The sequence below is a fragment of the Mixophyes fleayi genome, chromosome 4 (assembly GCF_038048845.1).
Source record: "Mixophyes fleayi isolate aMixFle1 chromosome 4, aMixFle1.hap1, whole genome shotgun sequence".
Classification (NCBI taxonomy): Eukaryota; Metazoa; Chordata; class Amphibia; order Anura; family Limnodynastidae; genus Mixophyes; species Mixophyes fleayi.
Window position 1 is genome coordinate 54930867 of NC_134405.1, and position 14015 is coordinate 54944881.

At 43.6% G+C, this 14015-nt stretch overlaps 1 protein-coding gene across 4 annotated transcripts in view; it reads left to right on the plus strand.

Moving 5' to 3' along the window:
* Positions 1 to 14015, plus strand: part of LOC142151429 (uncharacterized) — a 31895-nt gene that overhangs the window by 5063 nt on the left and 12817 nt on the right. The window lies entirely within an intron of this gene.

The window sequence follows — 14015 nt, forward strand, 5'->3', positions numbered from 1 at the left end:
CTTGGGTGGGGTCACCGGACCACCTGCACTTTTTTTTTCCCTCAAAATGTCCCTAATAGGCTGCTGAGTTGAGTCTTCCCCCCCCGGGCTAAAATTCGCCAGCCCTCCCCTGCCAATAATGTAGGGGCGTGGGGAAAGGATTTTTACACTTAAATATCAGAATAATACTTAGTTTATTTATTAACATAAGTCATCAACAGGTCTACATGAAAGGGTTAAACAATCATACTATAACAATGCCATATAATATAAATGGAAATAATGCATTACCCTACCAAAGTTTTTGTATGGGATATACACCTTGGGCACCTGTAACTTTTTGCTTCAGTGTCACCCTGCTTTTGGTAGTACACACTTAATTATCCTTAGGGCATGAGGACAAGACCCCACAATCTTTTCCGCTAAATACCCTTTAAGGTCTCCAGGTACAGCCTTCTATTCTCAGTTTGGATCACCGGGAACAAGGCTCTTATCTTCTGGGGGTGGGACTGGGACGCAGGCTGCCTGTTCCACTCTGGGAATGGTCTTCTGGCTGCACAGCCCTCCTCCCTGCAGCACCTAGAACCAGCGCTTATTGTCTTTGGAGCAGGTTGTAGTTGGAACACGCTTTGAGTGATTGTTCTCCCCCAGGGTGGCTGCAGCTTTTTCACAGATGTATTGCACGGTATATACATAAGATCACAATGCATCTGACATTTTATACAAATACAAAGGGGGTTGTCTGAAAGGAAGAAGGTCCCACCATACTAAACCTTCAGTTGAATGCGGAAATAATATTATGGGAACGCTGATATAGCTGACAATAAAAAATATTAAAATATAATATAATGTAATCTAAAAAGCAATATATAAATACACCGATATATCACATGTGTTTATAAATCCAGAAAAAAAATAAGTAAACAGCATCAATATAGTTGGTACCAACACACTAAAAATAATAAGATCTGATTAAACTTCGTATTCATTAAATGAATAATAGTTCAGTGATATTCATTCTGTATCCTTACAGACATTCTGACATCACCACTTATCATTGAGATTGATCCTGTGAAGACAAGCTCATATATAGGAGGCAGCAATACTATTGGTCTTCTTTGATTTTAGACCATGAATAATCCACCTTGTGTGCACAAGCACCAGAGTATTATCTTGTAGTGGATGGGTCCTCAGTCACTAACGTCTCAATGGAAAGTAATCACTCTCCAAAAATCTTTATATTCAAAATGTCAATATGACTATTAATTCAGTATGGAAATATGAGACTTATCTGTGTACAAAATCAATGTCTACATCGCAAGTTGGAATGGCCATTCAATCCAGATAATAACAAACAGTTCACTCGCGTTCAACTGCTGATGGTAATCCAGCTCTCCAAAAGTGATACCAGAAATGACATCACTGACGCGTTTCTCCGTCTTATAATGACGGATATCTCACTTTAATCATGGGAGTAACTGCAGAAGGGCTAATAAGTACCCTGATAACGGTCTATTTAATGTAGGAAATCTGGTACAGCAGTGATAAGGCAAGTTTAACCTCTCGTTTTACCCATCGTTCATTTCTCTCCTGGTTAGTCATAAGGGCAGACCTCTCCTCTTATAAACAGGAAAACATTCAATACAGCTCTATAACACACTAATAGCTGACATCATGGTGTTGCTCTGAACACAGAGGATACTGGGTGTCTGAAGATGTGTTTTTAACCCTGTTTATTGTATCTTCTGATTCCTTAATAACTGTATGTCTACAAAGGTATTGGGGTCATTTCCACTGCTAGCCTTCCCTTGTGCAAGAATACCCTCCACGGTGCTTAGCCCAGCACTCAATCAAAAGAACGTGGTGGTCACCTTTACACTCCCTACCTGGGCTCAGTGCAAATACTCCATGAATATGCCATATTCTGTAGCACAGAATCATCCAATAATGTTGAATCATCAACATCAGAAATACATCAGTGCATTATCACATTGTCTCAATTTACAATAATATATACCTGGTACACTACGCAGTCAGTAGTAATAAATGTGTACATTGAATTATTTCTTCCCATTTTAATGTTGAGAAGTAGAATCCTGCCACAACCTATATTAAGAATAACAAATTATTAAACAGGAGAACGCTGGTTATGGTGAATTTTACATTTGGTATTTATTATATGTGCATTGTCGGGGCACTTTAAAAAAAAATATTGGTGTCTAAATAGTATTTGTTGTAGGACACAGTTTAAACAGCATTTGTGCATGATCTGGCAAGTTAAGAAAAATTTGGTGTTCAAACAGCATTTTTGGCCACAGGATTTTCTACTTTAAAACGAATTAAAGCCTGTTTAAGGAATCGCATGAAGCAGAGCACACTGAATAATCTGATGTTATCTCTCTCGGTCTGTGTGTGTGTATGTTAGGGGATTTAGACTGTAAGCTCCAATGGGGCAGGGACTGATATAAATGAGTTCTCTGTACAGCGCTGCGGAATTAGTGGCGTTATATAAATACATAGATGATGATGATGATTTTATTAGCGGGACCAGATCCTACAGGCTTTGATTATGAAAAAGCTGCAGACAACTGGGTCTCTAAGAAGTAGAGAAGACTCCATATGGAAAATGTTAATCTAGAGGTTAAATCAATACAAGGTGAGGATTTCAACATTTCATTTGTGCAAAGGCCCCCACCTAGCTACTTTTTGATGCCTCCCTGCTGGTAAAATTTTCTGGGGAGAATACTGATTTACTAAATTGCGAGTTTGAAAAAGTGGAGATGTTGCTGTTGCCTATAGCAACCAATCAGATTCTATCTGTCATTTTGTAGAATGTACAAAATAAACGATAACTAGAATCTGACTGGTTGCTGTAGGCAACTCCTCCACTTTTTCAAACCTGCAGTTTAGTAAATATAAAAGAAAAAGTTCAAGGTCTGGTTGGAGGGAGTCCAAAAAACTAGAAGAACCGCGTCTGTTGGCTTTCAAATGTAGACGCAACCTTTATTTTTAAGGGATGTTTTGCTGAGATCAACTTTTTGCACAAGTGTGTTTAAAGGTTATTAAGTTTGGTCCCATCTTTATTGATCAGTTTTAAGTGATACTGGATTTGGGTGAATAGTGACCTTTTTATTTAGTTCCAATCTTCAGTTTAAGGTTATTTATTCTGATCTGTATGTTCAGTTATTTCAGCATTAACCGAGTGTTGTAACAACACCGCACGGCGCTCAGCTCCCTGCTGTATTGGTGTCGTAATTGCCAGACAGTTAATTATAACCCAAATTAATGACCACTATTTATCTGCATATCTGAGCTATGACAATACCTTCACCTGTGCCTTGAGAGTACATTTTTCCATGATGTACCTTTTCTATAATTCTCACTATTCTACTTTTTACATCATCAATTCAGCTGACCATACAAAGAGCAATCGGGTTGAATCATTTTGTCAACTGCCCACTGTTAGATTTCAACTGATTTATCTAGCACCATGTATCTTATCACCGACGAGGGCAGACGTGTGGTTGCGCTCTCCAGCTCCCTGCTGGAGCCCTGCTCAGATAGCCATGCGTCCTGAATCCCTCACTGGGTAAACTGGGTAATGCTGCCCTCCACTAACCTCGTCGGCCCCATCCATCCAAATGCCCACCACTGACCGCCGCCGCTTCCACTACTACAGGCCGCGGCTTGGGCCTACTACCCCCCTGGTTCTTACCTCCGGTCCTCCAGTGTGATGCCTCCCGCCGTGCTCAGCCTTCTTCGGTGAGGGTGCCTCTCCCGCTGCCTGGATCCGCCTGCTCGAACCCCCTGCTGGATCCGCCTGCTGTCTACTGCCGTCTACCCCCTCAACACGTGGCTGACCACCGCCTGCCGACCCGATCCGCCTGAGCTGCCTGGGTCTCCCTGCCGCCTGGTCTGCCTGGACATCCGCCACCTGGTCTTCCGATCCCTGCTGGTCTCCCGCTGCCTGCTCCTGTTCTCTCACCTCCGTGGTGATTGGCCCTGATCTCAGGACTGCTTTCTTCCTGCTGCCTCTCCGTGTGTCTCCCCCGTCTGGCCATTTCCTTTGGACACCCGCCGCCTGTTCTGCCGCCATCTCATATCATCTCCTGCTGGTCTCCCGCTGCCTGCTGATCTCCTGCTCCTGTTTCTGTAGTGTTCAGCCCCGATCTCAGGACTAATCTCTGGCACGATCTCTGGACATTGCTATCTCCTGCTGCCTCTCCTCGTGTCTCCCCCACCTGGTCTGCCGGCCAGTTCCTCTGGACACCCGCCGCCATCTCATCTCCTGCTGCCTTGTCTTCGCCCTGCGGGCAGCCTGGCCACGTCTCCCGCTGCCTTGGTTGTTCCTGACCTCTGGTCTACACTACACTGACGACTACAACGACCTGTGGTGATTAGCCCTGCACTCCCCTTCCCCGGTCTCTGGACTCTCCAACAAGGACTCTCCGGTTCCTGGACTCTCCCGTTCCTCACACCTGGTACCGGCTTTCTGCAGCCCCTGTTTTATCCGATTACTTTGATTTATTTATTTATTTTATGACTTAAGATTTATTTTATCGTACTGTAGTGTACACCTTTTACTTAGATCTATTTCATCGTTACTTAGATTTATTTTATCGTATTGTAGTGTATTCCATTTTATCTTATGGTTTATCTTATTGCTTTGCATCTTATCTTAATATTATTTTATTTTATATTATTCACACTGTAATTTGTATTCGCTTTTATTTAATTTCTTCCCATTTTTCATTTTCTTATTTAATTTCATGTCATTGCATCTGCACTTTATATTAATTTTATTGCATCGCATTTAACTGCATTTCATATTGTCTTCGCCACTGCCTTTGATCTTGCTCTGTACTATGCCGCCCCGCTCATTTCCCATACCTATCCTCTCCCCCACCCCCCTTCTCCTGCCCAACTCTCACCACCCTACCTCTCACCCTCCCCCTCGCTCCTCCAACCCCGACAATCTCATCCGCATCTCCCCTGCTCCCATCCTCCCTTTCTCATGCGCCCTCTGGAATTCCAGGTCAATCCGTAACAAACTATCCTCCGTCCATGACCTCTTCATCTCCAACTCTCTAAATCTTCTTGCCATCACTGAAACCTGGCTTACTTCTTCTGACACTGCCTCTCCTGCTGCTCTCTCCTATGGGGGTCTCTCCTTCACTCACTCCACCAGACCGGATGAGCGCCCAGGAGGTGGAGTTGGCCTCCTCCTGTCCCCTAACTGTACTTTTCGGGTTATTCCTACTTTACCTTCCCTCTCCTTCTCCTCCTTCAAAGTTCACTCAATCCGTCTCTTCTCCCCTATCCACCTCCGTGTCTCCGTCATCTACCGTCCCCCTGGCCCCACGTCCCTCTTCCTCGACAACTTCGCTGCCTGGCTCCCCCACTACCTCGCCTCTTACCTCCCCTCCATTATACTTGGCGACTTTAACATCCCCATTGACAACCGTTTTGACCCCGCCACCATCAAACTTCTCGCCCTTTCCTCCTCTCTTGGCCTCACTCAGTGGACCTCTTCCCCCACCCACTGTTTTGGTCACTCCCTCAACCTTGTCTTCTCCCATCTCTGTGATCTCTCTGACTTCTCTAACTCTCCCTTCCCACTCTCTGACCACTATCTCCTCTCCTTCACTCTGTCGTCCTCCCCCGCTCCCGCCGCGCCTAAAGCCACCCTCACTAGGCGCAACCTTGATGCTATTGACCCTTCCTCTTTCTCCTCCTCTCTCGAAACTCTACTATCACCTCTTCCTTCCCTGGCCTGTCCTGACGAGGCGTCCTCTCTCTACAACCTCTCCCTCACCACTGCCCTTGATGCTGTTGCCCCGGCCTCCGCTATCCGCAGACGCCGCCTTATTCCCCAACCCTGGCACTCCAAACTCACCCGCTTCCTCCAAAAGTGCTCTCGCACTGCTGAAAGCCTCTGGAGGAAATCTTGCTCCCTGGCCGACTTCCTTCACTTTAAGTTTATTCTCTCCTCTTTCTGCTCTGCCCTCTCTCTCGCTAAACAATCCTTCTTCAAGTCCCTCATTTCCTCTCAATCCTCCAACCCCTGCCGCCTCTTTGCCACCTTCAACTCACTCCTCTCTCCCGTCCCGCCCTCCCTCTCCGCTTCGGACTTTGCCATCTTTTTCTCTTCCAAAATTGAGGCCATCAGACTGAACATCTCCTTTTCCCCTTCTCCCACCACCCTCATCGCCCCTCCTCCCGCCAACAATCAACTCTGGTGCTCCTTTTGCCCCACAACAGGGGAAGAAGTTAGCTCCCTCATTCTTTCCTCTCCTCCCTCGACCTGTCCTCTCGATCCCATCCCCTCCCACCTCCTTCGCTCTTTCTCCCACTGTCTGCTCCTACCTTGCTCACCTCTTCAACTTATCACTCTCCTCTGGTGTAGTCCCCTCCTCCTTTAAACACGCTCTTATCTCTCCCATCCTCAAAAAACCCAATCTTGACCCCACCTCTCTCGCTAATTATCGCCCCATCTCACTGCTCCCCTTTGTCTCCAAATTACTCGAGCGGATTGTCTGCAGCCGCCTAACCAGGCACCTCTCAGTCTTTTCCCTCCTTGACCCCCTCCAATCCGGCTACCGTCCTCTTCACTCCACCGAAACTGTACTGACCAAGGTTACTAATGACCTCCTATCGGCTAAATCCAAGGGTCACTTCTCCCTACTAATCCTCCTTGACCTCTCTGCAGCCTTTGACACCGTGGACCACCCCCTCGTGCTGCAAACCCTTCTCTCTTTCGGCCTCTCCGGATCTGTCCACGCATGGTTCACCTCATACCTTGCTAACCGCTCCTTCTCTTTATCCACGTCCGGCTCTTCCTCCTCCCCCTGCCCTCTCCCTGTAGGAGTTCCGCAGGGCTCTGTCCTCGGCCCTCTTCTCGCTCTACACTTCCTCCCTTGGTGCTCTCATCTCCTCCTTCGGTCTTCAATATCACCTTTATGCTGACGACATTCAACTCTACACCTCTTCTCCTGATCTTTCTTTTACCCTCCTCTTTCGTATATCTGACTGCCTCTCCGCCATCTCCTCCTGGATGTCCGAGCGTTTTCTCAAAATTAATATCTCTAAGATGGAACTCATTCTCTTTCTTCCGTCCAGACTCCCATCCCACCACGACCTCTCTATTGTCGTCAACAACACCACCATCTCCTCTGTCACTCAACTCCGCTGCCTGGGTGTCACCCTCGACTCCTCTCTCTCTTTTGCCCCCCATATTCATGCCCTTGCCCAAGCCTGTCGTTTCCAACTATGCAAAATCGCCCGCATCTGTCCTTTTCTCTCTCAGGATGCCACTAAAACTATCATCCACGCACTCATCATCTCCCGCTCGAATTACTGCAACCTCCTCCTCACCGGCCTCCCCCACTCCCCATCTCTCCCCCCTCCGCTCTACACTCAATGCTGCCACGAGACTCATCTTCCTCTCACGCCGCTCCTCCTCGGCATCCCCTCTCTGCCTTGCCTTACACTGGCTCCCCTTCCCCTACAGAATCCTTTTCAAACTCCTCACCACCACTTACAAGGCTCTCTCCAACTCTACTGCCCCTTATACCTCTAGCCTCCTCTCCATTCACACTCCTGCCCGCTCCCTGCGCTCGGCCAACGATAGACGCCTCTCCTCAACTCTTATCACCTCTTCCCACTTCAGAATCCAAGACTTTTCCTGTGCTGCCCCCCTTCACTGGAATGAACTCCCTCGTTCCATCCGTCTCTCTCCTACTCTGTGCTCCTTCAAACGTGCGCTGAAAACCCACCTCTTCCTCAAAGCCTACCAACCATCCACATAACCCCGCCACTCGCTCTCAACTCGCTCTCCCCCTTACCTTTCTGGCTCCCCCTGTGCCTGTTCTGTTCTCCCTCCCTTAGGATGTAAGCTCACTTGAGCAGGGCCCTCTTCCCTCATGTCTCCCTACCTGTTCTTCTGCTCTGTTTTTTGCATCAGCCTGCCTGGAGTTTCTGAAGTATTGGTATTTTTGTTTATTGTTTTGTACTGTTTCACCCTTTATAGTCGACTGTTTTGTACTGTGTACGGCGCCGCGGAAACCTTGTGGCGCCTAACAAATAAAGGATAATAATAATAATAATTTATCTGGAAAATTAAATTGCCAGGCAAAGTCAACCTCAGTATTTGGTGCTCCCTGAAAACCGTTTGTTTACAGATCGGGTCAAGCATCTGGATCTGCTTATTACCTGGACTGTGTATCCATGGCACATTTCTCTTTGAGACCACTAAACCTAAAGTTATAGTTATAGCCATATATAAAAAAAGCTTTCGTACCTTGTCAGGACTTGAAATTCCAGGCATTGTACTTATAATGTTATTCGAACAATAACTGAATGTTCAAACCAAAAGAACCAAGAAAATTATAAACATATAAAAAAAGGTTTTATATACAATAAAATCATGCACCTGTAACACGTTATCTTGCTTTCTTGAATTCTGAAAGCAATGAAAGTTTCTATTTGAGCAAATACTTTTGTTATAGTAAAGAGAAAGGAGTGCAGTGGCCTAGTGGTTAGCACTTCTGCCTCACAGCGCTGGGGTCATGAGTTCGATTCCCGACCATGGCCTTATCTGTGTGGAGTTTGTATGTTCTCCCTGTGTTTGCGTGGGTTTCCTCCGAGTGCTCCGGTTTCCTCACACACTCTACAAACATACTGGTAGGTTAGTTGGCTGCTATCAAAAATTGACCCTAGTCTTTGTCTGTCTGTCTCCCTGTGTGTGAGTGTGTGTCTATATTAGGGAACTTAGACTGTAAGCTCCAATGGGGCAGGGACTGATGTGAGTGAGTTCTCTGTACAGTGCTGCGGAATTAGTGGCACTCTATAAATAAATGATGATGATGATGATGAGTGGTTTAAGATAATGACAATCCCATAATTTCCAAATCTTTGTGGCTCATTCGTATATGTTTCCATCTGTATATCCAAAAATAAGAAGGAAGATGGCGCTAATGGTAATAGCTTATAGTTCAATATTGTCCAAAGTTTACATCATATTCTTTAGGTCTTTGCGAACAGAAGGGAGCATATATCCACGATGATATGAGAGAATCCTCCTCCTCAATTAATCCATTCCGTATACATATATGAGGAAAGAAGAAAAACAAACATAGCACAGCCCATAGGATCCAAAAATCTGTTGTTAATGTCCCCTGAAATACCCGTGCGTTTTATACTTAAGAAACACCACGTGATGGAATATTCTTCGTAACCCCTTAGGGGTATATACTCACTAGACCACAATGGATATAAAGCGTATAGAATACCATATGGTTTCCACAAGGGGACCTTAATTCCACTTTACAAGATTCCTCTCCGTTTAGACCACATTAGATAACAAGCGTGTAGAATGACATGTAATTTCCACATGGGGATCTCTATTCCACCTTTCAAGATTCCTCTCCGTTTAAATAATCACGGAAGGAAAAAAAAAGGAAGTCCATAGTGTAAAACCACATAACACTTTATTCCATATACATCAATATGAACATGAAGATCTAATAAAAAACTTGTTTAACATCCGTCACCGCAGCAAAAGGGAATAGATGGACTCTTACCCTTATGATGGAATAAACAAGCGTGATGTTAGATAATCCTCGCAGAAGACATCCCGGGTAGTACTTCGGCGACTCACGCTGTCCGGACAGAAAGAGTAAAGTCCAAACCGATTCACCGCTGATGCGTGTGACGTCACCCACCTACGTCCCCCAACGCATTTCGATTACAATAATCTTTATCCAGGCATGGTGGGTGGACAAAGTTACAATCCTTTATGCTCCCATAGAGCCAATCACAAACGTTTTGATGTAAAAAACTTTATAATGTAAAAAACTTTATAGATAAACTCTAACATCCTACTAGCAATAAGAAACACTTCCATTATCACCAGCTTTTTAAATAAAACCTGCACAATATACATAAAAACTTCCACAATACACACATATAGAGATAAAGGGGATAGACTTAAATAGTATCTTTACAGCATACTATTAAAGTAATTTTATCGCTTTCAAATAAGCATTGCCCAATCAATTGTATGTGTATCCAAAGCACATGGTGGTTTATTTTTAGCAGATGTAAATAGTCAACAATTTAATACATTATTATATTATGATAAAGTACAGTACAGCACAGCCAATACCAAAAGATAAATACTTACATACCGCTGCAATCGCTGCACTTCCATGGGTCCCAATGGAACAGTATATCTTTTAGATAACTGTGGTCAGAGTAGACTGACTAGCAGCTGCAGCTGTGGTCATATATATTCATTCAGTGTTACAGAGAACAATGCAAATGACGTAGCTTGCTTCCATAGGTCCAGACAAAGGGTATCTCCAGGGCAAACAGTTCATAGGCTGATTCAATCTAAGGAATCCAAAGGAGGGGGTCGTCTCTCCAGGGGGTCTGCTCCTTTCATAGCCAGCATCATACAAAAGGTTTATTCCCTCATATCAATAACTAAAGTATGCAATGTGCGATCACTTTGCCGACTGCACCGGACAGCTACTGATGAATAGTGTTTCAATATGATATCAGGCATGACACCTTTCCTATAACCTAAACCTTTAATAACACTGAAGTGTACATATAATCATATTATATAAACTAATAATAAACCAAATGCTATCTGCTCATAAATTACAGTGTAACGGAACCAATATGAATATGAATTATATAAATAACTAAATGTTGTAATGCGAGAGTGTGCGTGCGTATTTTACCGTGTGATCGCATCACGCCACGTGTTACGTGGCGTATGCTTCGCAATACGCACGGCAAACCAATATTAAACCAATTTTCTCTTTCGTTCGTCCAATTATACGACTTCAACAGTCCACCCTTTGATAGTATAATAAACTATCACCTTAAAGATGTTATATGCAGGATCTCAGTACCACGTTTCATTGTTATGTAATACAAATCCCCCATTGGTGTATGACCACGCTGTTTGTAGATCTAAACAAGTTATCATAAGAGAGAGTCTTAATCCTCTAAACGATTTCTTATTTTACTATAAACCGTACACTTCTGGAGCTTGGAGATAACCTTTTGTATGCCCTTCAAGGGTGCAATAAAACACTTAATACATTATTTGGAAAGGTACAAGGTACAGTAGAACATGTATCAGCTATACAGAATTCTCCACTACAGTTCTTCAAGTTTAACAGGTTCTTCTGTCCAAAGCATGTCTTTAAGCTCAGAATACATTTAAACACTTCATGTTCATCAATAGCATCATCCTATGTCTATCAATAATGTCATATACAATCTCCTTCAGCTTGCGTTAATATACACACTTCTAATAATGTCATCAGTTCTTTTCATCAACACTTGTGGGTGGGCTATTGTCTGTTCGTTCTTCCCAGTCTCCCAATACTCAGATTGAACAGTGATCGGTTTGCAAAGCATTGGGAGACTTCAGACTAAGGGACCTAGGTATCCTACTTTTTCCCCTAGTGACCTCCCACCTATAGTTCGGGTACCTCAAGAATATTTAGTGGAAAGAGAACTAATCCTACTTGATATAATCACTGAGGTACGTGTGAGCACGCCCAGCACTTTGTTTGGTCTAAAACCTTACCCTCCCAAGAATGATAATCATTCTCAAGGATGCCTGCTCAAGTCCGAATATTACTGGACTGGCATCGCTGGGTGTATCTCTTTTCTAACCATGGGGTCGCCATACTTACAGACGTAATGCTACTCAGACAATAGCCCCTCGCACTTTCTCCAAGCTCCAGGGTTTCCAAATTTTTCTTTTACCCCTGAATTGAATAGAGTAATTGGCTGCACCAATTATGCTACTAACTTCTTCCTCCCCAATACCTCCTTATCATTACCTGAACCAGTCTCTGTCATCTGCTAATATTCAAAAGAATTAACCGCCCTGAGAAGAGAATGAAATGAGAGGACACAAAACAGGAAAAACTACAACTTCATGCTGGACAACAGTCTTAGCCTTTGGCTCAGGTGCTACTAACTGCATTTGAGGCCTTCCAGAACAGACTCATGAGTGCCCTTGGACCCTTCTCTGAGTGTTGGCCCCTCTGCAGTGGGTGGAATGGGCACCAGTGTGTTTATGCTACCCTTGAAGCCGTGATGCTGGTAGCCTACACCTGGTACCTGTCTGTCAAATAACCTGAGCCTAAGAAATTTCTGCATCACAAATTACTCTACCGATCCAACATCCTGGCAGTTAGTGTGACGTTTCAGGAAACAGTGTTTTTGGACGTTCTTGGTTGCTGTCTCACTATTTACCTTCTCTCAAGGTCTAACCTAGCCTCCCAGTTACAATCTCATCTCACGAGGGGTCAAGAACATTTCAAAAACTGACAGGTTAGGAGTCTGCCCAGGAGTGATCTTTTGGTAGCGGGAAAGGACTAGTGGCCGAAGCTATCAGTCCCTTCAATCAAGTTCCAACTCTTATTCTATTCAATTCGTTCTACCGAGTACCACTACTTTATATTCACACTGGTTTATGGTTAATTGAAAGTATGTGATTTGTTACCACTACTCATACATTATACCTCTATTATCAATAACATGAATACGCCTATCATCTATTATAACTCTAGGACTATCACATTGAATAACAAAAGCTTTGAGTATGATACAGTAATACATTAGACACATTTCAATACACCTTTACCCAGACAATTTCATTGGCACACCAGTGTATACTTGAGGATCCTGCATGGTGGTAATTGGATGACGTGTATTTGTTTTACCTGGAGGAAAACGCATCAGCAGGAGGGATATGGGATGGCTCTATTGGTCTACCTCGTCCATCTCTCCAGAGTCAACCAGACTCCTCACCACATCTCTTCACCTTCCAGACAGTTTATCCCTTGGGTAACACAAATCTTCCTATATAAAACCAATATGTGTATGCGTGCATGTGTGTGTGTGTGTGTGTGTGTGTGTGTGTGTGTTCACCTTTTAGAACTAAAACAATACAATGAAAAACAAAACAAAACATAGATTTGTTAGCTGTCACATAAAACCCTGCTGTCTATTTGACAGCTATGTTCTCCCTGGTGTGACAGCCATGTATGGTCGTGTGTGTAAGTGTGGACTTTACTAGCAGCTACTTCAGTTGGTAACTGTGTCCCTGTATAGAGTCCTCTATGTAGTGTCCTAATCATGTGCTGGTATTGCTATAAAACGATTTCTCAGTCACCTCAACATCGCCCCCTAGACTAGAAAAATGCTGAAGACCAATGTATATCAATCGATTTTCCCTCTGCCAACTTACATGCCATTCTCAGTACCTCACATTCAGCTACTTGACTAAGTGGGAAAGGCAAAGGGGTCTATTTCTAAAACACTTTCTTCAAATATAATAGTATCCAGTACATGTCTGTCTAACAGTAAAAAATATAAAACATGTAAATTCTACATTTTCTAGGGTTTCACATTATGTCGTATCTTGTGGTAAAAATCCTACTCCAATGTTCTATACAGAGACTCTAACTTCCAGCAATCTCCTATCCACCCTTTGTGCATCCATATAAAGGCACATTTTTGAACAGGAGGCACGAATCATAAAAAAAAAAAAAAAAAAACAACACAGATATGCAATCTATAAAACATGAATCGTATTTCCACAACAGAACCTTTCTGCTTAAAATCAGCAGTTTCTATACCCATGAAAACAAAACCCCTGACTGTTTCTGTAACTCATGTCAATCTAGTGTGTGTATCTCTGAATTTGTCTTATGTAAAAAAAAAAAAAATATGTCTTAGCCCCATTGTTGAGACTGTGTCTGATTTTATCTCTACCAGAGCAGAGAGGAAGAGAGAGAGAGAGAGAGAGAGAGGTACTAGCGTTTGTGTAAAGAATGAGAAATATGAAAGCAATGAATGATGGGAATACAAACATTTGAATACAAACATACATGCAGAAAGGGAGATTTTTACAACAAAATGACAGCTGAATTGGACTCTGACTCTATGGGGAAATGGCTGTATTAATTTAACTATGATCCCTCCCAAGAATGACTAGGGGG